This window comes from Acinonyx jubatus, chromosome C2, assembly GCF_027475565.1.
Source record: "Acinonyx jubatus isolate Ajub_Pintada_27869175 chromosome C2, VMU_Ajub_asm_v1.0, whole genome shotgun sequence".
Lineage (NCBI taxonomy): Eukaryota > Metazoa > Chordata > Mammalia > Carnivora > Felidae > Acinonyx > Acinonyx jubatus.
The window spans coordinates 140666030-140691930 of record NC_069384.1 but is presented as its reverse complement, the minus strand read 5'-3'; the positions used below and the strand labels follow the sequence as shown (position 1 = coordinate 140691930).

Below are 25901 nucleotides of genomic sequence, written 5' to 3'. Positions count from 1 at the left end.
AAGTGGACACCTGAGGTCGTGTGGGCCATGCGGCATATTGGGATCTCTCCAAATTAACACCCATGCATAATTCAGCATTTATTAGATAATAATAATAATGTGCTAATTTGGAGTTTACATGTATTTTTTTTTAATGTTTATTTTGTTATTTTAGAGAGAGAGAGAGAGGACAAGCAGGGGAGGGGCAGAGAGAAAGGGGGACAGAGGATCTAAAGCAGGCTCTGCACAGACAGGAGCGAGACCAATGAGGGGCTCAAACTCACAAACTGTGATATCATGACCTGAGCCGAAGTCAGATGCTCAACCGAATGAGCCATGCAGGCGCCCCTGTAGTTTACATACATTATTAAAATTTAACAGTAACCACAGCAACGTATATTTTGGGGAGGAAAGAGTATTTTAGCACTGACGTCGTTTAGATGTGCTAGTGTTTGGTGATAATAAGAAGAACCACTCAGCAGGTTTATGACAGGTTTAAATCCTCTGTGTACCTGCTTATTGCCTGCCCACAGGGTGTGCTACTCCCCCTGTCCCACCCTAGACAAGCCACTGATGGGATGAGCTGAGTGTCCCCACTCTCCTCACTTCCAGATCTGGTGTGATGCCATCGAGTATTCTTCACGGGCCTTTCAGGTCCCGGAATACGACAGCTCATCCCTCAGAAGTAAAGTGATATGACAAACAAAGCTTGTTTGATGAGCATAGAAATGGAGCCACCCAACCTTCATGTTTATGAGAAAGAGCATAACCTCATTCTTGATAGTAAATAACAGATACTGACCGAATATCTATCATGTGTGAGAGGGCAAGCTAGGGGTTCACAAAGTTATGAGACACAGTCTTGGAACTTAAGACATAGCTTGGGCACAGATTATAAAAGGCAAAAAACAAACAAACAACCCATAGTGCAAATAAATTCAAGAGACAGAATCTTATTAAAAAGGAGAGATTACTTTAATCAGGGGTGGTCAAGGCAAATGTCTGCATCAGTGTTTGACACAGGTCTCAAAAGGATGCAATGGCATTGGATGAGTAAAAGGAAGAGGAGAAGAGAAAATCTTCAGTGGAGACGACCTCAGGGGTGTAGAAAATGCAGAGTGTGTTAAACAGTCAAGCAACAGTTTGGATGATGTCCAACAGGAGCATGGAGATGCACCATGAAATCTATTAGGAGAAGTAGAATGGGGCCATAGGTGGCCTTGAAAGCCGGGTTAAGGGGTTTGACTTTACTGGCAGCTGAGTGTCACCAAATGCTTTAAGCAAGGGGGTAACTAAATCAAAGTGGTATTTTAGGAAAATATGAAGTCATATGAAGGACTGGGGTAAAGGAAGGGGGTAAAGAGAAGCAAATGGGGATACAGGCATAAAGTGATAAAAGAATTTGAAGAAGTTCTCCTTCAAATATAATGGAATGGGTGATATTAGACAAAGGATCAAACATCACAAAATTAAAACTCAGAGGCTGGGCTAATTTTTAACTTGGGGAATGTGAAGTATGAAACTGGGGAAGACAGTCACACAACGGGCATCTAGTAAAATGCTCTTGTATCTGCTGACATAGTATTCTAAGCTAAAGATTCTGAGCTAGATTCCCAAAGAAACAGTACAGAAAAGTCCGAGGGACAAAGACTTCTCTTTGAATGCTAGAGTTCAACTGCTGGTTTCTCCACAAAAACCAGTAGAAGCTTTCCATCCTCAAAAATAAGTTAAAAAAAAAAAGAATCACTTACATGAAGGTCCAATAAAATTCTGTCTGGTGGTTGGTCCTACCTGGGACGGCTGACCTTAAGTCAGACAATAGAATATGAAACCCTGAGCATCTTTTAGAAATTAAGATCTACCTTCTATTTCTAATTCTTTTCTTGGAAACGCAAGTGGCTTCAATTGTAAACCCTAAAACAAAGAATAAAAATGAATCCTTATAACCAAGAGATCACGACCTGAGCCAACATCAAAAGCTGGATGCTTAACCAACTGAGCCACCCAGGTGCCCCACCTCTCCTCTTTAAATAACGCTGCCTACAAGAAATCTTCAGCGCTCCAAAAAAGAAAAAGGCTTCACTCTCATTTGTGAGTTGTCTCAAGGGAGAGATGCAAGTTTAAGGGAGTCTAGACAGCCAGTGTATTCGTCTTTATCAGCAATAATTTGCTGATTTTAAGGTCTCATCCATATTATAAATTTTGTGTTGCAACCATGCATTCTTCAAATCACTCAAATTAAAAACAGTATATTTAAAATATTTTGCATCAAATATCAAAGCCCTCGTGCTATATACGTTTTTTTTTTTTTTTTTCAGTAGATCTGAGCATTTATGTGTGTTTCTCTTGGGAGAAAAAGACTCCACATCCTAGGAGGTGAGGGCAGGATTTGGATCTTCCGGGGGGGGGGGGGGGGAGGAGAAAACAGACTGGGTATTCAGTCTCCTTTTCTGACTTAGTTTACCAAAATCCTTGCACTTTGAGAAACAGGGCGAACATCCATTTTGAGAGCTACGGGTGATGTGATTTTTCCCAACATTTTTCAAGATTTGGTTTCAGTTTTTTAAACCGGAGGCTTCAATTTCCACTGAAACTTAAAGAAGCCCTTTGACCTGCCTGGGGAAATGGAGGGAGAACGGGGAGGGGAAAAGGCAAGCATCCCTGCAGACTGCGTCTACAAGGTGGCAGCGAGTGAGGGGTTTTCACCGCGAAATCAACATCGTTCGCTCCTTGATTCAGTCTCTATCAGGATGATTTTCACACTTGCAAAAACACATCTTTCTAAACATCATGAATAATGGATGGAGATTTCTGAAACCCCTTCCTTTCCCTCCATAATTTAAATCAAGCTCTTTCAAAGCCAACATACTACATCTTGATTGAAGCCTGAAAAGGTTATAAATAGTAAAGGTTGAAAATTTTCCACAAAGGTAGGTAGATGAAGAAAAAAAAAAAAGCCTTATACCATACACGGGCAAGATGTACTCAGCAGCTCATTATCAACACTGTTCTCCTTCATCACTGTGCTGCTGTCTTGAAAGAACGCGAGGAACAAAGAAGGGCCGCTGCACCATTGTGCCTGCCTCCGAGCTGAAACCTCTGCATTTATTTGTGCCTCCCCCAAACCAGGCATACGATGCCATATCCTTTACGCCAAACTTGGCACAGGGAAGCTGTGTGTAACTTGAATTCTTAATACAGTCTCCCTCTGATGCTGGCCATTGTTTGCTGCATGCTCTGTGCCCTCTAGAGGACTGAAGCTTACACCTGTAAACTGGTTGCTGGCTACCAATTTCCAAGCCGGAACTGTTTTCCTCTGTTTCAAATTCCTCTAGGTTTCATGTGAAACTCGTGCCGGGGAAGTATATCAGGAGTGAAATCGTGTGTCACAAACACCCAATCTCTACAGAAAATGCTGTACGAATGTGAAAAGGATACTTCAGGCGGAGGCACTGAGAAGGGGTGGTTCATGGATGAGGTTGGGAATTCTTCATAATACTAAGCGTCATCTGCGTAATGTGATTTAATTTCCAAAGGACTCTCAGAAACCCGAACCATCTGACCTTCAGAATAGCCCTGTGACGCTGTCCCATCTCTCAGGGAGTTCCCGGTAACTTCCATACAATAAATAATGTGCTGAGTAACCGGTGTGTGTTACAGGTGTTGTTGGTACACCCACTGGAGTCAAGGCCTCTGCTCCCACGGAGCTCCGGGCTGGGAGGGAGAGACAGATAATAAACGGCAAACACAAATGAATCATCGAGATAACTTAAGACAGTGAGAGACGCCATGAAGAAAATCCATCAGGGCAGTACGTCAGAGATGGGGAGGCTGTTCTCGAGGGTGACACTCAAACTGAGAACGGCAAGGGGTAAGTGGCAAGCAAAGGGTGATCTGAGGGAGGGGCATGTCAAACAGAAGGAAGGGCGAGTTCAGCAACTTTGGTTTTGAGAGGCTGGGGGGAGGGAGAGAGAGGACCGGAGGGGTTCGAACTCATGAACCTTGAGATCACGACCTGAGCTGAAGTTAACCCCAGCGCCCCACGTTCAGCCACTCTGAAGCAGGGACCTGCTTGGCATGTCCTACAAACCGCAAGAAGGCCAGCGTGACTGATGGGGGCTTTAGAGAGAATGGGAAAAGAGATGGGCTGGGAAGGTGGGGAAAGGGCCTTCCTCCTTGGAAGTACAAGACCATGCGTAAAGAAATAAGATGGAGGAGGAGGAGGAGATGGGGCTCATATTTGTCGAGTGTTTACTGTGGGCCAGACTTGGGAGCCAAGTTCAGCCATAAGTGGTGGGGCTGGGACCCAAACCAGATTCTCTGACTCCAAATCCTGTGTGTCTCGTGCTATGCCGCGCTGACCGGCTCACACCCTGCCATCCGGAAGGCCAGCTTTGGTTCACCCAGGTGGAAGCGGGAAAGAGAAGGAAAAATGATATTCTGAATCCCACACAGGAGCCTTTTTACCTGCTGGCCTATGTCATGAGCGTTTGCTTATGAGGGACATAATTTCAGCCTGAATTTTAAAAGTTGCAATTTCTCTAAACGTGAAGCAACATCGTCTTCGTTTCCTATCTTTGGTGGCCTCTGGTCTAAAGAATCAGCTGACTGTCTCTACACTCTGAGGCAAATTCAAGCACTGAAGATAGAATATAGTTATCAGATGAAACTAAAAAGGTGATGGGAAAAGAAGTAAAGCATATTTAATGCCTCTAGGAAATGAATCCAAATGGCTCTGGATTGGCGTTGAGGGAAGAATGCAGTATAAGTTCCTTCTCTAAGCAAGTTTGAATACTCTCTCTGACACTGCTTTTACATGAGCTCAAATTGCTTTAGAAACCTGTCATATCGAATTAGCAAAAGAAGATAGTAATTCAGAGGGGTGCCAATGTGGCATTATTGAAAATTGCTGGCTGGAAGGCTTCCTGCAGCATTATTTGGGGACAATAACTCACTTTCATCACCATGTATCAGTACAAGCAAATGATGGGCTTTCTGTGGCTCTTGGATTAAACTTTTTCAAAAGTCCACCACACAGATGAAAATGCCCAGACATCTGCATTTAGCAACGAGAGAACGAGGACACAAGAACACATGCGAGTGTTGGCTCCATTCTGGTCAACTGGCATGAACCAAAACTAGAAACACAGACCCGTGGTAGCCCAACAGAACAGTCAGGCTTCAGAAGACGCTTGACCTTGACGTCAAACTCAAAGGCTGGGAGACCTGGGAATAAGCAGTACAGACGTGTAAAATAAAATACTCTTCCTTGTGATCTTAACGATGGGCCATCTCTTCAGAGAAACCTTCCACGACCATCCTATCTCACCCTGCCTCATCACTCTCCGCCATGTTACCCTCAGAATCTTCTTTTTCTTTACAAGACAAAACAATTTCTGGAATCGCCCAATTAGTTTTCATTACTTGCCCGGCTATTCTATCCCTCCCATCCCAGAACATAACCTCCCTGAGAAGGCGAATTTTAACCACCCTCCACCAGCCCCTAGGAACAATGCCCGGAGCACAGTGGGTACGCAATAAATCTTAACTGAAAGACTTCTGACTTCACAAAAATCTCATTAGACAGGAGCAGGGGCTATTCTGTGTGCAAGAGTATTGTTTCATCAGCTGTTGACAGTGAAGCCTATGCAGGCTAGAATCCAGGCGCTCGTCATGAACTGTCTGCTGACCGGAGACTCATTCTATGTCTAACAGTCAGTTGCCAGAGGGAATCTTAGGTGTGCAAGAGCGGCAGGGCAATTTGGGTTCTCCGCACCAAAGTAAGCATGCCCCTGAGTAAGCTCAAAGAAAAGGTTACCCAACTCCTCAACACCTGCTTCCTGACCTACACGATGAAAATCTCGCATTATCTCAGACTTCTCTACCTCAAAAAGTCCAATATTTTTCCGTGCCTTTTTCTTTTGCCAAATTTCGAGGTCTCGGCCTTCAGAAAGGGTGGGAGAATTGCACGATGGATACTATAGACGGAGCGACTGTTGGCTATTCCGTCACATTTGCTTTCGCTCTTCTTGTACATGTGAGTACGCATGTGTGAATGTGGCACGTGCATCTGCGTGTATGCACACGCGTGCGTGCTATGTGGTACGCGTAGCTACGTACACGCATGTATGGGCATTAGGTGAACATGTGAGTGTACGTGTATATTTGGCTTGAATTGAGAGTTTGTGGCAGACACATTGATGTACTTCATCCCTGAATACTTCATCAGGAATCTCATTAGACCAAGGACAGTCGCCTCTACTACAATTATCACACTCAGAAAATGTAAAATTTATAACTCTACGGTTCCCTAATAAGCAGTTGGTTTTCACATCCCTTAAACATGCCCAAATGTCCTTGATAACTTCTTATTTTCGACCCAGGGTCCAATCACGTATCACACATTATATTTAGGTGTCATCTTTCTTGAGTCTCCTTTAATCTAGAATGGTTCCCCAGCCGTGTTTGTTTGTTTCTTTTTGGCCCTGTATGACACTGACATTTTTGTAGTGTCCTGGGCCAGCTTCTTAGGGAATTTCCTTCCATTTTAATTGACCTGATTGTTTCCTCTAATTATATCTAGGGTGAAGTCTATCATTCTAAGTACCTGACATGACCAATGTAAAGTAGTTATGAAATACCTCTGGTTCCCAAAAGAAATTTTTAGGCTGAAATAGCGAATCAATGAAGGATAAGAACACTTCTGACATAGGCATCAGGTCTTGCCTGAGAAACAAGTCTCCTCAATTTGTTAAAATCCTCCTCAACGCAATCAGGTTAGTGCTTCCCACACATTAGTCACTCACATATGATCTTCAAGAATTTTGTTACACCCAAGTTCTACTTACATTAGCATTGATGCAATCATTGATTTTAATTCAACTTATTGAAACTGTTATCCTAAGAAATAATATCCATAACAACGGTTCTGCTGGGCTTGCTCTATTTTTCTAACACCTATCCGGTATACAAAAATACCGAAAACAAATCTGTGCACGTCTAAAACCATCTCCCATAACACAGTGGGGTTCTGGGGGAAACACTGAGTACAGTAGGGTCGCCCTGCTGTGGGCACACACGTGCGCGTGTCTGTGTAGACCGAGCTGGCATAAAAGGCCTTCTCAAGAACTAAGGAAACAAGAAGGTGCCCAGGTTGTCAGGCCAAGTCAGGGACAACATCTAAACAAATGACAAGGCCTGCATTTCCTGAGAGGCACAGCTGCTATCTCCAGTCCCCTGACGCCAGATTGATTGCTTGTCTATTCATTTCCCAGGCCCTCAACAGGCAAGATTGAAAACAGGCTCAGGAAAATGCTACTCGGGCAAACTCTGACACTGATGGAAGGAATCACTGTGTCCTCCAGAAGAACACTTTGTGGCCTATAAAATATGCATATGGATCACAGAATTCCCGAGGTTTCATCCCCTCTACATTTGCCAGAAAGAGACAGAGGCCCGGAGACGCTGGGTGGGTTGTCCAGGGTCACACTGCTCGTTGGTGGCAAACCAGAAACTTCATCTACAATCTCAGATCCCTGAGAACAGTTCATTCCACACCCCATGCTGAGGCCTGAGCCTATACAGTTTTTGATGTATAAAACCATATATGTACCATTACACATATAAAGCCATATTTACACACACACACACACACACACACACATAAACACACATACATGCAAAATCACAGTCTGGCTTCCTGAATCCCTCCTAAATGCTCTTTCAACCACAAATGTGTTCAGCCCCAAAGGCAAGGGGCAGAGGTTCATTCTCTGAACCTCACCATTGTCATTTTCGCTGCTCACCAAACAATCATCTTTCCCGGTGTCCCTTGCTCTGTGAACCATGCAGCCCCGGCCAGCCCATACGAAAATGCTTCTAGTAACTCTACCCATCCTAATTCTTGCCAGGGTATAATCACACTATAAAAACTCAGCATTTGGACCTCCATAAAATTATTTTAGGGCTAGACCTCCCACCTCCTTTACACCTCAGGTCAAAGCCTTGTGGAGCAGAAGGCCTGGGGAGCTCCGGCATGGGTTGGAGAACCCCCCACACCTCTTCCGGCAGCTCGTAGACGCCCAGCTATCCATGGCCCAGGACGCTCTCAGGGGCTCTCCCCTCTCTTTCATCCCAACAGCCGATTGGTTACTGAGTTCTGTGGCATCTGTCTCCCTAGAACTTGTCCCCTCCATTCTCTCTTCTCCTTCCCTACTGATACACCTTGGTGCAGGCCCTCATGTTCCTCCCCTACACTGTTACAAGGTCTCCCCCCTGGTATCCCTGCCTACTGCCTGCCTACCAAGCCACCCTCTACATCAATGGCTCTCCAAGTTTGGCCCAGGGACTCCTGGGGTCCCTGAGACCCTTACGTGAGAATGAGACTATTTCCATGATTCTGTAGACATGATTTGACTGTGAACATGATATAGACTATTTCCATAACAATACAGATATAATATTGAAGATGCGATTTGCCTTTTCTACACTTATTCTATCATGAGTGTACCGTGGAGTTTTCCAAAGGTTTTTCTGACATGGGCCATCGGAACAGAGTGAATCCAGAAGCAGATCTGAGAATCACAGTCTTGTCTTAAGTCAGGTATTAGAGACGTGCAGAAACATAAAAGGATGTCACTCTTCTCACTGAATTTTTGTTCTGGAAAATAAGTTTTCATAAACATGTGTTCTTTACGTTAATAGATAATGGGTTTGTTATTGTTATTTTAATGAATCAGCAATCATTTTTTAAAATTTCTCAGCCTTATTTTCTAATGGAAATTAGGGATAATATTGCCCACCTAAACGAAAACTGTTTGGGATCCTTCATACGGTAAATCCTTCATTCACGATAGCTCTGTTTCCCTGTTCACCTCATTCATACTAGGGTCTCCAGGTGTCCTTCCCCTCCTCTCTCTATCAGGCCAACCAATTTTATCTTTCCCTCAACCCATCCAGGGTCTCTAAAGCCCCTTTCAAACCATTCTCATCAACTCACAGCCCAGGTAAGTATGACTCTTTTCTCCGTGATCTCCCTGCACCCAGAACATACATGTAGCACTCCACCTGTGATGCTTTATGAGCTCAGTTGTCCATAGATCTATCCCTCCCTCCTGTGTCCGCAAGCTCTCAGAGGTCAGAGACAGAATCTCACAATCTATATCTTTGTATCCCCAATCCCTGGAACAAATGCATATTTGTTAAATGACTTGAACACAGGGGAAGTGGAATAAACGGGACAGGGGGTTTCTAAACATCAGACATGGGGAAAGAGAATGAACGAGAAAGAGTGGGATCAGAGAATTCTGTCTGTCCAACTTGGGAGGGGTCTGCACAGAGCAGTGCTTTTTAAAGTCACTAGGCACAAGAATTACTTAAGGGGCTTGTTAAAATGAAGATTCTCAGCTCCACAGTTTCAGCTGTTCTGACTTAGCTGGTTTGGGGCAGGGCCCAGAACTCTTCAGTTCAACAAGACATAGGGTACAGAACACATTTTATGGACCACTGGCAAAAAGAACATAGTGGGGCGAGGGGTAGTAGTTAGTAGATTAGGCTGTGCCAAATCACCTGGGGCGGGGAGGTAGGGACAACAAAGAAGACTTGATGAAAATGCAATTTCCTGAGCCCCACCCCAGCTCTCCAGAATCAGAATCAGAGGTGCGTCCAGTGGGGCTTACAGTCAGGAAACTTTGCTCCTGTGTTTTAAGTGCTTAGTCATAAGAACCTGGAGCAGGGGTATTAATTCTGGCCTTTGTCTAATCATCTCTACTCATCCCTGAACCTTCCATCTATGAAGCAGAGGCCATATGGGGCCCCTGGATGTAAATGGTAAATACCCACAAGGAAAGGCCCTTTGCGGGGGCGGGGGGTGGGGGGGCGCATATAAATGGACTCGAAGGAGAAGATGGGGAGCTTTTGGAAAAACACTGGATTAACAAAAAGAACTGTTTCATAGAAAGGCCAAAACACTGGAAGGACAAGAATCTCCCAAGTTTTCCAGAGTTTAAATGTCCACACTGTGCCTATGGATCCCACTCCCATTGTTCCCCCGTATAATCGAGAGCATTCACCACCCAATGAGGTAACCACTAGTTACAGTGGCTACAGAGCACTTGAAATGTGGCTCATGTGACTGAGGAGCTAAATGTTTAATTTTATTTGTGATTAAACTTAAAACCTAATACTCCAGTCACCGGAAAACACTCAGGCATATTTGAAGCAACGTGGTTATGGGGATTTGCTTTCTCAACAGTTTTTTGAAATCTGAACACAGGTCAAGTGTTTCTGATGAAAACTCAGCATCCAAAGGGCAATGGGCTGTGAGTATAAAATACACACCAGATTGCATAGATTTGGTATGGAAAAAAAAATCAATAAATTTTAACTTGATTATATGTGGAAAGGATAATTTTGGATATACTGAGTTAAGTAAAAAAAAATTATTAAACTTAATTTCACCTTTTTTCTTTTTACATGTTTAAAATTTCTTTGTTTAACACTTTAGTTTTGAGAGACAGAGAGAGACAGAGCATGAGCAGTGGATGGGCAGAGAGAGAGAGAGAGGGAGACACAGAATCCGAGGCAGGCTCCAGGCTCTGAGTTGTCAGCAGAGAGCCCGATGCAGGGCTCCAACTCACGAACTGTGAGATCATGAGCTGAGCCAAAGTCGGACGCTTAACCCACTGAGCCACTCAGGCGCCCCTCTTTTTACATGTTTAATGTGGCTACTGGAAAATTTTAAATTCCTTAAGTAGCTAGCATTATATTTCTACCGAAGAGCGCAGTTCCATTCAAGACTATATAGAATGTGACTACTGAATGTTATTAAATATTTTGAAACCATCTTGGAACATTAGTTTATAGAGGGAAATGGCTGTTCCTCTATGAATTAGTCACCCCAGAGGACTGAAGGCTGATTCCAAGGATATTATCATTTTGGAAACTCAAATCTTTTCTCCATCTTTGCCTCCATCACAATGGCTCAGATTCCAGGAGAGCTGATGAGTCCCTTCTAAAAAGAAGACTTAGAATTTTCAAGTCCCAATCTGGTGTGCACACCTGATAACCCTCTAGATTCAGCAGCCTTACTTCAAATGACTTCGGCTTATTTCAAAACACCAGACCCAACCCTAAACAGTTTAAGAATTAACAGACAAGACTATTCACAACAATATATCCCTGGCTCTCAAAGACCCCAAATGTCTATTGAATACAGGCAACAGCATCTCTCTCCAAAGAGACTAGTCACTAAACCAACCACACTCTTTAGGTCAAATTCTGGCATGTTTGTTAAATACATTACCAGGGGCACCTGGGTGGCTCAGTCAGTTAAGCGGCCGACTTCAGCTCAGGGCATGATCTCGCAGTCCGTGAGTTCGAGCCCCGCGTCAGGCTCTGGGCTGACCGCTCAGAGCCTGGAGCCTGTTTCGGATTCTGTGTCTCCCTCTCTCTCTGACCCTCCCCCGTTCATGCTCTGTCTCTCTCTGTCTCAAAAATAAATAAATGTTTAAAAAAAAATTTTTTTTAAATAAATAAATACATTACCAGACAGTGACACTTTTTTCTAACCCCTTCTGTGGGTTTCATGTGTCTGAAAACTGCTTTCATTGTTATTTCCCACATTATCAGGCATTGACTCGTACCTTGAGACAGAGGTTTTTGGGCTCCACGGTCCCCCACTGAGGCCATGGTTACAATGCAGGGGATCCACAACTCTGGGAGGTCTTTTCTGATTTTTTTCCCCCACTCATCAACAACTGGAATCTGGCATTTTCTTTAATTTTAAAGACAAGCAACAGATTACAATACTGTTAATTAGTACCTGTGACATCACCAAAAAAAAAAAAATCACAGCTTTTTTTTTTTTTTTTTTTTTAAATGGCAGCACAGTTGTTTAGAAATCCTGAAATAGGACCACCTGGGTGGCTCAGTCGATTGAGCACCTGACTCTTGATTTAGGCCCAGGTCACGATCCCAGGGTTGCCGGAAATAGCCCCTCCTCGGGATCCATGCTGAACGTGGAGCCTGCTTAAGAGTCTCTTCCCATCTGCCCCTCTCCCCCAACTCCTACTCTCTCTCTCTCTCTCTCTAAAATATATATATATAAAAAATTAAGTCCTGAAATATCATTTACGAATATCACAACTTTAAAATCAGGATAGTTAATTCCTCCTGACCACAGCCCCTTCTAACGTAGGGAGGGGATTACTGGTCAACTTCTCACCTGGTAGTCATTCAGCCACAAAAGGGAAAGGGTGCATCTTCTCACCCAGTGATCCAGGCATCGAGGCTGCTTAATGGCTGCCCCTGTCGACATTTGTTTATTCTTCGTGGATAAATAGAAAGAAGTCAACCACTTAAATTATTTGTTATAGTTCTGCAAAGCCGGACAGCTTAAATGAGAAGGTTTAATTCTTCAAAAGTCAGCACTGGCTTTTGAAATATGACAGGTCTGTGGACTACAAATCCAGACCAGGCAAGTTCAAACACATCTGATGGTAAAGCTAACTATCCAAGTGTGTTATTTAAAGTGATTTTTTTAAAACACTGATGACGGAGTAGGCAGTGATATAGGTCATGCATAATATTGTAAGTTCAGTGTGACAGAGATTCCCAGAATCCCTGAGAATCAGGGCGTTTTGTAGGTGGTGGGGGTGGTGCTGTTCTTTGTAATTTTATGTACATTAATTTTTACATTTAAAATATTTCTAGACTCAATCTCAACAAATTTAAAATGTTAATTTTACATTTAAAAAATAAGAGAGAGGTGTAATAGTGCACATTTTCACCTGTTAAAGCCTTAGAAGTTGATGATGATGTGGAGGTTTTAGAGCTTGGGAAGCAAACAGTAACTTCCTAGTGACTCAATAAGTTACGATCAGTTTTTCTAGAAACCACTTGGCTCTTCCACCTGCAATATGAAAAGTGGATTAAAACCTTGCCTGTTATTACTGAATCTATTTCCCTCAGTTAAGTACAATATGAATGTATATTTAGAAACACTGCAACACATTCCAGTTTAAAAAAAAAGCTACGCTGGGCTTAGAAGGGTAAGACCAGGCAGGGCAGAAAGAAAGTGACGCACACTGAAGACCGGTATTTCTAGGCACTTGCTGTCCCAACATTTAGAAACGCCCTGGCATCAAAACAATGTTGTCGCTTTTGAAAATTTTGTTCTTTTTCTTTTTTTTTTTTTTGTAACACCAAAAGCCAGATTCAGCCCACAATTTAATATTGTCAATACATTTTCTTCATTACAGAACTGGCACCCCAACTGTTACCTAAGCACTTCACTCTTCAAATCCCACACCCACATGTTCTGAACTCATCTGCACTCAGATATGAATAAAGATGAATAGCATCTTGAGGAAATAGCTTCTCCATTCTCAAATGGCAAAAGCCATGAAGCAAACACGTCACAGTGTCTGAGGGATTTCTCAGAGGAACAAGAAAGAACCCTAAAGCCACCATTTTGTTAGAAAAAAAACCACATCCTTCCCTGGCAACGTGCCCACTAGGGATTTAAAGTCCAAAGGAACTTCAGAAGTTCCCATACTGAGAGGTTCTGTGATTCTCTTATGAAGAAATGACTTTTCTTTCTCCTTTTACTAAATTTCAGATAATTACATTTTGGTAGGTCAGCAGTCCAACTCAGCATCTCTTTATGGAGAATGGTTCTAGGAGACCTTGATGAAATTGCAAATGCTTGGAAATAGTCACTTGCTTGCATGCTGGGTAAATAGGAAAGCATGCTGACTGTATTTATTTTACTATCATTATGTCTCCGTGGGGTGGGCTAGTAAAAAAGTGCAGGCTGTTAACAGCTTGGTATATACATACACATACACACACCCCCCCCACACACAGTATATTCTAAAAGAATTTACTTTTCCTTCATCTCAAACCGTGCCTGCAGAAAATCCCCCATACTTGAATGGTTTTCCAAATATTTGTTTATAAGGTGGATGGTTGTCACTTCATTCATTAGTGTTCATTTGTTCGACAAGTTGTGAGTGAATGCCTACTATGTGCCAGGCTGGTGGTGAACATCACATACACTGGTACCAACACAGGCCCATCTTGGCTGAAAGGAACGTTTCACAAGGTGGCTGGGTGCCCAGACTAACCTACGGTCACCTCCTGTATCAGTCATCTCGGGCTGCCATAACCAAATACCAAAGCCAAGGTGCCAGCATGGCCAATGTCTTATGAGGGATCTCTCCTTGGGTTGCAGATGGCCACGTCCTTGCTGTATCCTCGAGTGACTGTTCTTGAGTGGGTGTGGTTGGAAAGAGAGGATGTAAACTCTCTAATATCTCTTCTTATCAGGGTGCTAATCCCGTAATGAGGGGCCCACCCTCATCACCTAGTTACCTCCCCAAGGCCCCATCTCCGAACCCACATTAGGGGTTAGGGCTTCAATACCTCTTTAATATCAAATGTGCTATTTCATCCGTCATGTTAATTCAATAGACCTAAGTCTTTCAAATCCATCTCAGAAGAGTGGGACTTTGGCTCCTCTGCCATTTGGCTTTCTGTAGTGGTTAGGGCTGAGGGCCTTAGACACCAACAGAGGATGAGAGCCACAGGAGCACCAGACCCCCCCAGTCCTAAGGACGCAGGTGGTTTAGGGTTTGGAAGAAAGTAAAACAGGCTCTGAGGCTCTCAGGTCAGCATCTAAAGCAGAACTGATAAGATCTCCGCAGTGAGGTCGAAATTCAGAAATGATATGCTTTTTAAAATCCAGTATCCTTACTCCAAGGCCTGCCTCCCTCTTTGAAGTTCTCGTGATCAAGTTCAATCAGGCAGTACAGCAAAACAAATAAAAATAACACAAACGCAGAATAACAGCAAGAGTCAATGCGTTATCGTGAGGTTTTCACAAAACTGCAATCACAGAGCACTTTTCTCGGGACCTGAGGAAGTAGGGTAGGTGGGTATTCACACCCCACCCCCCAATACATTAAAGGCAACACCCACCAAGCTCAGCCCCTCCACTAGACGTCATTTGACTCTTCGAGGTTTGATCATTTCCTTAAAAGCCTGGATGATCAAAGCCAGCCTGGCACGCAAAGGGATCAAAGAGGAGAAATTACAGAAATCCAGATGCAGGTTTTGACTCTAAAACTTAGGGCAGCAGACTTCCTTTCAGACCATCCTCTGCCACCTCAAAGAAATAATCAGCACACATCACAGAGGCTGAATGCACCTTTCGCCCTGGTCCTCGGTCCATGCAGAAGCAATCGAGAACTTTTAGCTGGATCTCTGACATCCAGACTTCCAAAACGGAAGGTCAAGCTCCTTCCTGTTTCTAACAGAACGAAGGGGAAACAGACACTCCTACATGTCTCTTCCCTCATCTAGTGTTAAAATTGAAAAAGCGGGTATCGTTGGGTGACTTAAATCGGGCTGTGCTGGATGGATGGTTCTGCCACAGCACACAGGGTCTGGGAATAATTCTAAGGCATCTCTCGTTCATTGCAAGGGCTTTTATTTCCATAGTACTAGAGGCTCCTCACAGCCACTGATGTAGGACAAGAAATATGATAGCCATTTAGCAGAAACCCCGGGCTCAGAAAGTTGAAGGGACTCTCACCTCTGGTCACACAGCTAATGGCAGAATCCTATTCAAAATCAGGAATTCCAAGGGCAGATGTTATCATCTTTACATGGGCTTGGGAACCTAGAAGTCCATTCTTCTGCAGGAGGCTGGACGTAGCCTGCGGATGTGTTTTGTATTTTGTTTTGTTCTGTTTTTAATTGAGCTGGTCCAACCATCAAAGATCAGGAGGTTTCACATAAAAACCTGGATTTCTGACTTCTGGGGGGAAAAAAAGCTCAGATCTGCCCTCACACAGGGCAACCGAAGAACAGAGCTAAGAGGAGACTGTAGCCCGCTTTCCCATGGATAACCCAGAACCCAAACAGGGTCAAAGACTCTCTCCTTCCACGGTCTCATGCTCAGCTACACAAAACCCTAACAGCTCAGGCTGTTCCCACTTCCACGCCTGTGCTCACATGACTTCTGTCTTCCTGGGACGTCTCTGCCTGTCTTGCCAGTTTGGTATGTGTATGTGATCAGTCTTTCAGGATCCAGTTCACGTGCCCTTGGCTCCAAAAAGTCAGTTCTTGGTATCCCTGGAAGAATGAACCAGCCTCTGTTCTTGAATATTTTTTGTGTTTATTTTATTTATTTAAAAATTTTTTAAATGTTTATTTATTTTTGAGAGACACAGAGACAGAGTGCGAGCTGGGGAGTGACAGAGAGAGAGGGAGACACAGAGTCCAAAGCAGGCTCCAGGCTCTGAGCTGTCAGCACTGAGCCCGATGCAGGGCTTGAACCCACGAATGGTGAGATGATGTCCTGAGCCAAAGTCGGATGCTTAACTGACTGAGCCACCGAGGCCTCCCTTTTTGTGTTTATTTTATTAAACGTCTTTTCATGTGTGCATATTCAGTGTTGGGCACATAGTAAGCAATCAGCTATGTTTTGATCCGTACTAAAAACAAAGAATTAAGTAGTACTTATCATGTACCGGACGCGGTTCAAAGCACCTAATACATATTAACTCATGTAAGCCTCACAACTCTCTATCCTTACATTCATCTCACCTAGAGAAAATGGATGTCTGAGGATATTTAGGCACATTAAAGGTTAGGGAATATGCTCGGAGTCACTCACTCTGCTATTCAGTTGCAGAAGGGGAATTAGAACCGAGTCTGGCTACCTCTGGATAGATGGGTAGATGAAAAGACAGAAGGAAGGGAGAGACGGAAGAAAGGAAAAAGAGAGGAAAGGAGGGAGACCCAGTCGGGTGAACTGTTAGGAACAGGAAAAGGCACGTTCCGTGGCAGCAACCACAAGGTCCCTGGTGGGGCCAGGGCAGTGTTGACTGCTGGTAAAATGTAACAACAGATTCTCTGCATCAAAAAAGCCCTGCTTCGCAGTGTCTGTGAGTTTCTGTGGTGCCCATAATCCTACCGTGGAGGATTCTGAGCTCTCAACGTGATATCACTGAATGCAGAGTTGGAAAGAGGAAATGGGACGAGTCGGTGGCACTACCCGGTACTAACACATCAGCTCAGATACACCAGAGTGCAGGATGTACCTAGGAAGGTGACAGAGGAAGAGACAGGCAGGACCAGGTGAGGAAGGAACTACGAAACCCTACTGCGGATCGTCCTCAATACAACAACGAGTAACCTGGAAGTTTTTAGTAGCAAGTGACACATCATACAGTTATGAAGACAGGCACACAGTCAAACCTTCAGGAACCCCTCCTTCATCTTTCCTGCAACTTTCCTGAGTGACAGTTACTGCTGCAAGGAAACTTACCAATGGTTCTGCCCTTTGCCTACTCTATCCCTTTTTACCTGTCAGCTGTCGTTCCCTCTATCAATCCCTCTGCCGACCACCACCATCCTCTTATTCTGGGCTCCTGGAAGTGCTCTGGGGGTCAACAGACCCTCAGGACTGGGGAGTCTCTGCCCATCATTACTGGTCCTCTGGTACGTCAGGGCTGGAGGGCCTAAGCAAAGAAGTGGGCTTGAACGAGCTGAACAGGAAAGCCATCATACGGAGTATTATCAGTAAAGCAAAGCCGGACACATCCTTGACATTAGAGACCACAGAGCTGGAAGGGGCTCTAGAAAGCCTCCAGTTTACTGGGGAAGTAGAGCAGAGGGCAGTCAACTTAACCAGCCCAAAGACATCATGCTGATTAAGGCCAAAGTTTGATGTAGAATGAGGTTGCCTCGTTCCCAAATACTCTTCCTGCATATAAGCAGGATGTTTTCTGAGATGTTGCTTCCCTCCTGCAAAGTCAAAGGCTTTCTTAGGAGAACTTTTTCTATTAAGCAGGTTCTACTTCACCAAATAGAACAGACAGAAACATGGTGATCTCCACGATCGGGGACATCCTGGCATCCTCCCGTAACACAGGACAGTATGAGCCATCTGTCTGGAAAACACTCCTATGACCACAGTCTCCTTTCTATCACTCATGGCCTTATTCATCAGTTTAAGAATTCAGTTCTCCAGACCCAGACCTTTCCCCCTGGGTCTCCATCTACCTGGCCTGCACTGAGGCCATTTCCTGATAAGCAGGAAATGGACAGGGAAAGGAAGTGAACCTTTAAAAGCCATTATAGCAGCTCTGCTTTGGGGAAAAAAGTGTTGGAGGGGAACTTAAAACTTTCAGCTGAAATGCACACTTCAGGTGACCAGCCAAGGCGACAGGGCACGTAGCCAAGGCAGCCAGCCATCGGGGACTGAGATACAGGCCAATCTTCACCCAGCCAGGAGCCAGATGCTGCTGCCTATTTTCTAGTTCTTACAGAGGCATCCCACAGCCTGCCTGTGCCCCTGACATGTGAGTCTCTTTCAGCTAACAGTGATTTTTATTTGTCAACGCCCGTCATTGTCTACAACCGTGACCCCTAGGAATAGGGCAGGTAAGGCCAGTTCCTGGAGCCGGAAAAGTGAAAATTGGTCCAGAGAGAGAGACGGAGAGAGAGAAGATCCCAGAGAGATAAAAGAAGCTGGGAGGACCCTGTTATAATCTGCCCAAGTCTGTTCCGATGTACTCCTACTGCGTTAGCTGGAGACACCGAACAAGGGTCCAAGGTTTTTGGGGTCGCAGACCTCTAGGGGCATTTATCAACAGAATGCAAGTGATCCATAAACTTGAACAGGGAAAGAGTCACAACTTTGTTTATGAACACTGCACTACAATTTAGTATTTCATTCCATCATAAAGGCAGGCTACAATACTGCCTTTACGGTCTGCCATGTAGTAGAAGCACCAAAGACTTTGCCACTGACAGAAAGCAGACTTTTTCGTGTCCGAACACAGCTGCTGCAGGTGTCTCAAAGCAGCCCCGTTGCAGATCCCTACTTAGGAGAGATGGTGGCCATCTGTCCCACCAGATCTTGTTGTTACACATACATTAGGAGCTTACAGTGGTGTGCGTGTGTGTGCGCGTGTGTGTGTATCTAGTGTTATAATCTTCTGCGTTGCATTTGAAGCATTTAAACACGTCATTCTGCGGGTTCCTAAGTTTGGAGGACTGCCAAAGGGCCACAGGCATCAATGAGATGAAGAGCCATTGACTGGCCTGGTGGTAGAGAAGCCACATGAACAGGGGACAGGGGAATGTGGGTATGAGACCAGGCCCTCTGGCTAAGCAGCCAGCCTGCCTTTCCTTTGACCTACACCTTGAGGAATTATTTGGGTACGTTATTTTTCCTTGTACACTTCTTCAGCCCTTTATCATCCCCATTAGCTTTCTGTATCTTCTTATTTTTATGCCTTTTAAATCTTATCCCTCATGTTTGGCATACTATCGAATCTCATTTAGTCTTTCTGTGCACAGAGCTGGGTTTTCTTCCTTCAGGTGGTCTGATTTCTTTCCTGGCCTACCTCTCTCACCCCCTTTCTCTCCTTGCTGTATCCTGTTACCTCTCTCTTCGCCCCCCTGACCCAGCTGGCTGTCAGTCCTCCCTCCTTCCTGGGTTCTGCAGCAGATGCTTCGGGCACCAAGCGCCTACAGTCCACCTTGCACTGGGGAAGGGCATTTATTTTGTCTAGATGACACGTTTCTAAGGAGCCACCAAAAAACAGACTGGCCACCTGAATAAATGACAACCAAACATTCCATGGGAGAAGGGTACCTGCCTTTGCCAACGCAAGCTTAAATATAATTTGTAGGAGGATGGGAAACACTCCTGCTTGATAATCCCTGCTGACCAGATGTCTAGGGAAGGTCAGCAGACTAGACCAGGATTCTTCTCAGTGCATAAATTCCCAGAGTAGCAAAAGAGAAGTATACTGCTTAGTCACTGCTAACAGGGGGAGCCCTCTGTAAGCAGGCCTTTACCAGCACTGCTTTTCTAAATCAGAAGTGAAGAGGTTAGACTAGAGGGAAAGCCAGTGTGCCTTCATGACCTGTGTGCTTTCGCTCTGGACAAACATCCAAGTGCACTGCGCCTCCTCCCTGCCCTCACCAGGGGAAACATTTGTCCTGAAATAGCCAACTCTCCCGGCAAGGTATTGAAGGCTTACATGTAGACTGAAAACGTGTATCAATGGCCTAAAAAATGAAAGGAAGAAAGAACAAAAGGGAAGAAATAAAGAGAAGAAAGAGAAAAAAGGAAACGAATCTGCATTTGAAGACATGCTTCATTTTGTCGAGGGTTATTCTGTGTTCGAGAATGGTGCACAATCTTTTATTTTTTTTTAATGTTTCTATTTTACTTCTTCTTCTAAAAAAATGTTTATTTATTTTGAGAGAGAGAGAGAGAGCACATGCAGAGGAGGGGCAGAGAGAGAGGGAGAGAGAGAACCCCAAGCAGGCTCCGTGGGGCTCGATTCCACGAACGTGAGATCACGAGCTGAACTGAAACCAAGAGTCGGACGCTTAACCGACTGAGCCACCCAGGCACCTCTGTTTCCAATTTAATTCTAAGGAAAGGCACAATTCTTTTTAGAAAACTATCTGAAAGTGTAGTGACACTTACATTGGAGAGTTGTTAACATATGAAGCAGCTCAGAGAACTTGGGATAAATTGAAACCACAAATTTTATAAACTTCACTGATCTGTTCATTGATCCTCTTAAAGAAAAAAATCCATTTTTATCAGGGTGGTTCTTTTTCAACACTTGTTCATTTATTTATTTTAAATGAATTATACTGCCCTTGCCAACAACCCATCCCCTTTGGGAAAATAGCATGTTCCAAGGCTGTTAGCTCTTGAGAAGACTGCAGACTTCATTCTCACATAAAATTTCATACGCCATGTTACAATGTATTAATTCACTGGGCTTTTATAAGGGATATACAATTATATACTAGTATGTCAGATATAAAAGCTGCCATCATGGTTCCCAACCACTTGTAGAATAAAGCTCTCCAAAGTCACAACCTGCAGATAAAATATTAGATTTATTGATCTTATGGAATATTCAAACTTAAGTGTAAATTAAGATAGTATATATTTGTTTAAAATAAAATACACAAGGGTAAAACTTCTCAGGTTCTACTTAGTGAACCTTTTCCCCCTCCAACGTCTTCTTCAAACTCCACAGAAACTTATTATACGGCTTCTCTTGTTACTCAAAGTAGGTCAAGTTCAGATGCTCTGGTCCTTGATTATGTTTTTATTTTCAAATATCTCACCCAAACTGAGAATTTTAATTCATGCTATGTCTTGCATAAATGCGTTTATTCATTGTGTTCTGAATAAAAAGGCTTCGGTTTGTTTTTTTTTTCCTACTCTTTTCCCCAGAACATGCTGTTTAACAGCAGTTTCTCTTCTGCCAACAAACTGATATCAGTTTCTATGATTTAAGGTAGATACACGCGCAAAGAATTGTCCCAGCAGAAGTGCTGTGTGGGCCCTTTAACACTACACCACATAAAAGCCACAGTAAAACAGGTAGAAGGGATGCCAACCACATAAACAGGATGAGGCTCCAGCTAAGTCTCCTATCATCCCTGAAAAGCTACAAATTGGGAACCAGGATAGCTGCCCAGATCAAAAAGGATTCTTCTTCCTGTGCTTCCTAAAAGAGAGACCATTTCTTTTGGATTTTGTCATACCTGATTTCAATGGTACATCTTTTCTCCTCTAACACTGATGTGATCTCACTAGACCAGCATCTCCACTTTAATGTGAAGTTTCATGGTTTCCCCCGAAGATTGGGACAGCTATGCATATTTCGTTTTCTGACGTACATAAAATAATATTCATTTCTAATAAATTCTCTAAAAATGTGAGTGCTCCCCTCGAGATAACAGGGGATTCTGGGATTCGGGCCGGTCAACCCAACACAGAAGGCAAACTGAGGTGGTGGGGAGGCGGGGAAGGGGAAAGAACAGCATCTCTCAGTTCAGGCTCTCCATGGTCATTCCTGTCACCTCAAAGCCCTTTATCAGCCGACCTCCATCTACCCCCACCCCAGGTTCTTGACAGCAGTGATCCCTCCCCTTCACCTTTCCCTCCTCCACCCCTAGTTACTGCCTGAGGGCTTCTGTCCTGGCTCCTCACAACATCAGGGATGCAAATCCTACCCCAGGCTACATAAAAGGCACCAAGCTTCCACCATCTGTCTGCCTGTAACTCTCACCCCTCAGTGTGGCTCTAAGAAACAGGTTTTTCCCAATCCTCCTCTCTGTTTACTCCAGCTGACTTTTTCTTGATTTGTCTCCAGGGGCAGGACCTCCTGATGCCAGTAGCTACAGAGAAAAGACATGGGATGTTCTTAGAAACCAAAATTCTGTCCTATAAGAATGGCTAGGGCTATATGGCATCCCGAGGCTGCTGAAGAAGGTCCCTTTGTTATAAGGTCTCTGTGGGTAACAAAGTGGCAAAGGGCTATTTTCCCCCTCTCTGAGCCTCATGTATATCCGCTAGAACGATATTGTTTTGCCTCAGATTTGCAAAAGCCTAAAGTGTGACCCAACGGTCAGAAATTCAGAAGAAATCATACCAAATCACTTCATTGTATTCAAAAGAATTTTCCCCTCTGATCTACTATGATTTCTCTTATTTTCCCAAATACTTGGGAGTGAGGCCAGACAGAGCTACTCCTCCTGACAAAAAGACTGCTACAATGATTGGGAATCCATTCATTTTTATTTAACGTCACCTAAGGGTTTGCATGGTTACTTAAACGCTGTTGATTTGAAGGCTTATAAGTATTTGGTTGCAATTTTTTTGCAAATGAGACACATTTGTGATGGTGTATCCGTTATATGATAGTTATTTTTTTTCTGGTTATGCTGACTGAGGCAGTTGTGAAGAATTAGAAAAATGAACTTTCTTTTAATAAGTTTTTCCCGAATTAATTTTAAGATGCTGAAAAACAGCAGTGGCCATAATCCATTTATGCATCAACATGGCTTATTTTGGCCAAGAGTCAGAGGACAGTGGTTCCAGTACTGGTTATGTTAGGAACACACAGAGTGGCCTTGAACATACCACTGAATCTCCTCCCTGCTTCTGGATTGGGGGCAGTGATATCTGAGATCCCTTTAGCTCTAATATTCTGTGGTTCAGTCACTAGAAAGACACTGGCAAACACAGTTTCTACGGGTTGTGACTATAGATCTCTGTTCACGTTTGGATTCCCCCCTCTCCACTGCTCTTCATATTTTAAATGGGAAGGTCCGCCAAAAGGTTCAGAAAAGAAGTCCATTGCCAGCAGCCAGTTGCCTAAATTTGCTTTCAGCACCAGGATCCCATTCTACCAAGATGTACCCCAACAGACTCTGAGAGAGGGGACATGCCCCATCAGCCTCCCACATGATACAGGCAAGGACTGGCGCTCCCACAGTAGGCCTGCCTGCGGGGTTTGGAGTAAAGGGCTGGGAGACCTCACCCGTACTTCCTTGTGGACAAATGGTCTTTAGTACCAAACAGGGCCAGGGAGCTTGGGACACACCCAGTGTTCTCTACCCACAAGATTAACCAGCTTCCCCACTCGCTGGCTGGATGACAATGAACACACAACTTAAGTTCTCCATGGTTTAGTTTCCTCACCCATAAAATGGGGGAAAAATAACTGTCCTCCAGGGTTGTTGTGAGGAGTAAAACTAACAGTTCATGCAACATATCAAGAATCGTGCCTGGCACACAGTAAGAGCTCAATAAACACTGGCGCTGATTATTACTACTACCTGTCTCCCCAGGAGATCTCAGCAACGCGGGGGTGGGGGTGGGGGGAGGGCAGACGGGGACACTTTGGTGTGCAATTGAAGTCTTCCTTCAAGAGTCCCCCAGGGACATGTTCCAACCTGTTTCTCCATGCAGAGGGAAGTGGCCCGAGCACAAACCCAGGTAATAGGCATCCGGAAAGAAATTGGCCCTGGGGTAGTTCTCGCGGGGTGAGGGACTTCAGTCTGGGATCCTACCTCAGGTATCCAGGTAATTCGGCAGAAGCCAACGCTCTGTCCCCTGCGATGCCTGGCCTGTGAGGGTGTGGCCTTTGTGCTCAGGAGCCGCGGGGAGTCAGCGCTGAGGGAATCCCCGGTCCTGCTCCTCGGGGCTCTGAAGCCGGCCGCGGGGAGACTGGAGCTCGCTGCTCCAGGGGTGCCCCAGGGTGGGAGTGAGCGACCTCAGGATTCCTCCCCCGGAGCCCTGGCAAGTCGACGTCTCTTCCGGAAGGGTCTGGCCAAGGCGTGGGGCCCAGAAAAGGAGACTGCGCTGAGCTCTGCTTTCTCCCAGCTGGTTACGGGAGAGCAGCAGACTTATTATAACAGGGCAACCGCAGAGGCGGCTGTGCCCCGAAAAGCCTGCACGTGGGAGGCCTGGGCAAGGAGGGCCAGAGGGTTTTAAACAGCTCGGGACCCCACGCAACCTCCAAATTCTTCGATGGGCCAGTGGAAACCCGGCACTGGACTCTCCAAGGTGCTGCTTGGAGAGGGGCGTGCACCTCCTCAGAGAGAGAAGGGTTAAACGAGGTGCTTCCAGGCCTTTGGTAGCCCACCTGGAGAAATGGAGCCCGGGGGGGGGGCGCCCCTTCTCTGCAACAGCAGTCTAGGCCCCCTCCCGCAAATGGTCTTCCATTCGAGATTGCTGGGGGGCAAAGGAGGAGAGAGCCTCGCCTTCCCGCATCCGTTAAGGCGGCTGCAACAACCACAAGGACCTACCGAGGGGCCCAAACGTGGAAAGACCCACCTCTGCCCGGGGCCCCGGCCTGGAAGCCAAGTCTCCCCTCCTCGGATGCCCACACCCCCTCGCCCTGCGTTTCCCGCACGCCCTCCGGCTCTTGGCTCCCGAGCCTGCGGGCACAGCGTGGGGCTCCCCCACTCCCTCGCTCCGCCCAGGTGCGATTTGCGGAAGGGCGGGGGGGGGGGGGGGGGACGGAAAGGTGGCTTCCCACTGCAGCCTCCGCCCCTGCGCTCTCCTCCAACCGGTTCGAATCCCTGTCTACTCTTCTGGTGCTGGGGACTCTCCGCCCCCCCCCCCCCCCTGCCCGGCACACACGCCTCTCCTGGGGGCCAGGAATCCCCTTCCCACCCTGCGGCTGTGCAGACCTCCTTGACTCCAGAGCGCCGGGCAGGGAAGGTGGGCGTGGGTCTACGGACTCGGCTGCGGAGGTGGAAGGGTGTAGAAGCGGGTGCCGGGGAAAGGAGAGGACTCTGGTCCTCTTAGAGCCAGGAAAAGCATCCCTGGTCCATGATCTGACCACTCGGTCGCCGCCTGAGACGCCAACGCATTCACAATCTCGCCTGGAGGTTTGTTTCTCCTGGAGAGGAAGATCGCCCCGTTCCAGGCACCCAGAAGCTGGCCTTCCCAAGTACCCCTCCCCACCCCTCCACCCCCCTCCACCCCGGGCTCTGGCATTCCAGGGCTCCATTCTGCCTCTCTGCGCCTTCCCAGGTGCCCAGCCCCTCCCCCCATCTCTATTTACACACCCGGGCCAGAGCTCTCCGGACTCAAATCCTTTTTCCTCCGTGTCAGGTGACGACTTGGACTGGCCCCTCGCCCACTTTAAAAGCGGAGCCCTTTGGTACCCTGTCAACCAGATCTACCCGAGACCCCCACCCCCACCCCTCCGGGAACATTTCTCTCCCCAAATGACTTACTTCACCCACCCGGATCTGCACTTGCTGTTCCCGCGGCACACAGCCGCAAGCCACTCCAAGGGTTTCATTACCGAGTTCGGGGTGGCATACGCAAGGATGGACCGTGCTAGACTGAGCCCCAAGGGTGGCCGCAGCCTCCTCCCATGTCCCACCCCTCCTATTGCATTATCTCTGCTCCTATCCCACCCTAACTGCTGAGTCCCAAACCCTCGCCTCTCTAGCGGGAGCTGCAGGGAGTGAAAAGTCGACTAGCAAGAACACCGAAAGAGAAATGGGCAGATGCAAACGTCAGGGGTGGTAGTGGGGGAGGGCTGGGGGAAGGGCGCACGCGA

General features: G+C 45.7%; 1 protein-coding gene across 2 annotated transcripts in view; it reads right to left on the bottom strand.

Moving 5' to 3' along the window:
• The window catches only part of LRRC3B (leucine rich repeat containing 3B), a 90539-nt gene that overhangs the window by 63608 nt on the left and 1030 nt on the right, over window positions 1-25901 (bottom strand). The window contains exon 1 of one of the 2 annotated variants that reach the window (XM_015077986.3): window positions 23893-24849. The exons of the other annotated variant lie outside the window; for it this stretch is intronic. The gene's annotated coding sequence lies outside the window, so the exon portion shown is untranslated. Of the gene's footprint in view, window positions 1-23892; window positions 24850-25901 lie in introns of those variants that run through there. 2 annotated transcript variants of the gene reach the window in all.